We start from the raw sequence: 3,018 nt of genomic DNA on the forward strand, positions 1-3,018 counted from the left end.
GTTATGGATTGTGGAATTTATTGCCACGGAAAGCCGTGAAGGGCAGGTAATTGGGTACATTTAAAGCGGCGGCTGAAGAGGTGGACAGGTAGTAAGGGAGTCAACTGTGTCGAGGAGAAGTCACGGGAATGGAGATTAGAGGAATGATATGTATGACCATGAGACCATAAGACATAGGAGCAGAATTTGGCCATCTGGCTCATCAAGTCTGCTCCGCCTTTCAATCATGGCTGATCTTTTTTATTTCTCTCCTCATGACCTCCAGTTCCCAGCCCTCTCCCCGTAACCTTTGGTGTCATGTCCAATTAAAAACCTATCAATCCCTGCCTTAAGTACACCCAACGACCTGGCCTCCACCTCTGGATGTGGCAATAAATTCCACTAATTCACTAGCCTTTGGCTAAGAGATTTCTCTCCATCTCTGTTTTGAAAGGGCGCCCCTCTATCCTGACGCCGTGCCCTCTTGTCCTAGACTCTCCCATTATGGGAATCACCCTTTCCACATCTATTCTGTATAGTCCTTTCAACATTCGAAAGGTTTCAATGAGATCCCCCTCTCATCCATCTGAATTCCAGCGAGTACAGTCCCAGAGACATCAATCATCCGTGTGAACGTCCTCTGGACTCTTTCCAATGCTAGCGCATATTTTATAAGATGAGGGACCCCAAACTGTCCACAATACTCAAGGTGAGGCCTCAGCCGTGATGGAATGGCGGAAATCGGTGAGCTGGATAGCCTAACCCTGTTCCTGTATCTTGTGCTATTGCTGCCAAATTTGGTGGGAAATTAATGCTGAATATTGCTTTTCATGATTCGCATAACAAACCGTCCGGCGTCCCTGTGACTAAATTTGGAGGCTAGGATGTTTTAAAGTGGCAGTTTCAGAGCTGGTCCCCCCGATAAACTTGTCGCGACTAGGGTGGGATTCGAACCCAGCGTGCAGAGCACAATGGATTAGCAGTCCATCGCCTTAACCTCTCGGCCACCTCGTCTGCTCTTCCCTCTCTTGTGTTCCGAACTTCTGAATTAATTCACAGCATTTAAAACTTCTGCTTAATGTCCACACATTTCTGTTCAGATTCTCTGACGATTGCTTTGCTCGCCGTGCTTACCAGGAATCCATGGAGGTGGATAAGGACAGTTTAGAGAGATTTGTTTCCAACCACAGGAAACATTGAAATAGGCACTTTATGGACTTTAGACGCTATGGACCTGCTGTAGCATACGTATCCATTCCGTGCTCTGTAACTCAGAGAAACTGTGAATGTTTTAAGTTATAAAATGAGATAGATTTATGTTTAATTAAATAAAATTTCAATAGCGTTGCTATCATTTTGCTCGATTTGAGGTAAACAGATACTATAGGAATTTGCCATCTGGTTCGACGGTGATGATTTACCGTGCATTGAGCAAATGCAATACCCCGATGATTACCACATTAGGACGCGCTGAAGGCAACGTCCGCATCTGCGCAGCCGCAGATCCGAACACCCTAACGCTGAACCGACACAAACACATGGCCGCCCTGTTCTGGAATACAAAGCCAACGGCTGAAACAGCTAAAAGGAAACCGAGTTCACTGTCAATAATGTATTGAATGTGGAGGACTATTGTCACTGATTCCAATCCCAGAATGTAACCGCTGCAAAAGACAGTGGCGTGTGCCTTTGATAATTCCTTTCTGTGTGACAGAAATGGAATATTGAACAGCCCAAAGCAGGAGTGCTTGGAGAGATATTGACACAACAATGGTCGAATGCTCACCTTGGATGAAATCACTGCAGCCGAGTATTTTTAGCTCGGTCAAGAAATCATTTTCCAGGTGGAATCTCCTTGCAGCAGTCAACATGTTCCCCTTGTCCTTTCTCACAGAATACGGACGTGTGGCCTAATGGATTAGGCGTCTGACTTCGATGCTTGACTGGTGCAAGTCATCACCGTCTTTTTTCCAAACTGGCGGATTCGGTGCCATTCTGTCTCTCACTCCCATTGCACGAGATGGTTGTCTCATTTCCACGTGGGGATTAATCGGAGTACTCCACCCTCGGGGAAAACGTAATGCCTCGTCTTCGTTGTACACAACATATAATATTATGTGTCTATTCTGTGTAGTATTTCTGCAGACAATTTCATAAACAATTCTCTGGAACTTCTCAGACGTTCAGGAGGAGCTGCTGCTGGGAAGGTGAAGTTTATTTCACATTCTGCTCCGTCTCCGAGCACACCTCATCGGCAAGAATTCACCACCCAGCACTGACGGTACATTCTCCTGTTTTCAACCCTGCTCCTCTTCTTGGACACATCGCGCTAGTTCTCTGCCTGCTCTGGGATATCTTCATCACTAATTCCCGACTAGACATCAACCGCCTCAACATCAGGAATCCTCACTTCTCCTCAAACCTTACCCCCTCTGAATGCACTGCCCTCCCAAATCTCAACCACCATCCCAAACTTACTTCAATCCCGCAGACTCAGTGCTGCTGTTGTCGAGTGACGGACTTGCTGAGACCATGCGGTAATCCTCGGACGCATCCTCACGCCTACACCTTGAAAAAGCCCGACTCCGGACCGTCGGAGAACTGCAACAAGCCTCATCACTGATATCATCAGCTCTGGAGAACCTCCATTCACTGTGGAAAGCTCAAGGTTTCATTTCCCTGAACTGCTCGGTCCTACCACCTACTCAAATCACAATCCTGATTGTCCGGGTAAGCCCATAGCCTCTACCTGCTCCTACCCCGCTGATCCTGTGTTCTCGTAGCTCCAGTACATCCTATGCCCCGTAATTCAGTCGCTTCCCACCCGCATTCGCACCCCTTCCCGTGCGCTCGATCAACTCGCTGACTTTCAATTCCCCGGCTATGACCATCTCATTTTTTCAATGGATTTCCAGCCCCCCATCAAGAGGGCCTTAAATCTCTCCACATTTCTCAAGGAAAGATCCAACCAGTTCCGTTCTATCACCACCGTCCTCCGTCTGGCAGAACCGGTCCTCACCTCAACAGTTTCTCCTCCGC

At 47.4% G+C, this 3,018-nt stretch overlaps 1 non-coding gene across 1 annotated transcript; it reads right to left on the bottom strand.

Moving 5' to 3' along the window:
* Positions 1-912: 912 nt before the first annotated feature.
* trnas-gcu (transfer RNA serine (anticodon GCU)) lies at positions 913-993 on the bottom strand. Its single transcript has one exon. It is a non-coding gene; the product is annotated as a tRNA-Ser (tRNA).
* Between the last annotated feature and the right edge of the window lie 2,025 nt (positions 994-3,018).

The sequence above is a fragment of the Hypanus sabinus genome, unplaced genomic scaffold, assembly GCF_030144855.1.
Source record: "Hypanus sabinus isolate sHypSab1 unplaced genomic scaffold, sHypSab1.hap1 scaffold_118, whole genome shotgun sequence".
Lineage (NCBI taxonomy): Eukaryota > Metazoa > Chordata > Chondrichthyes > Myliobatiformes > Dasyatidae > Hypanus > Hypanus sabinus.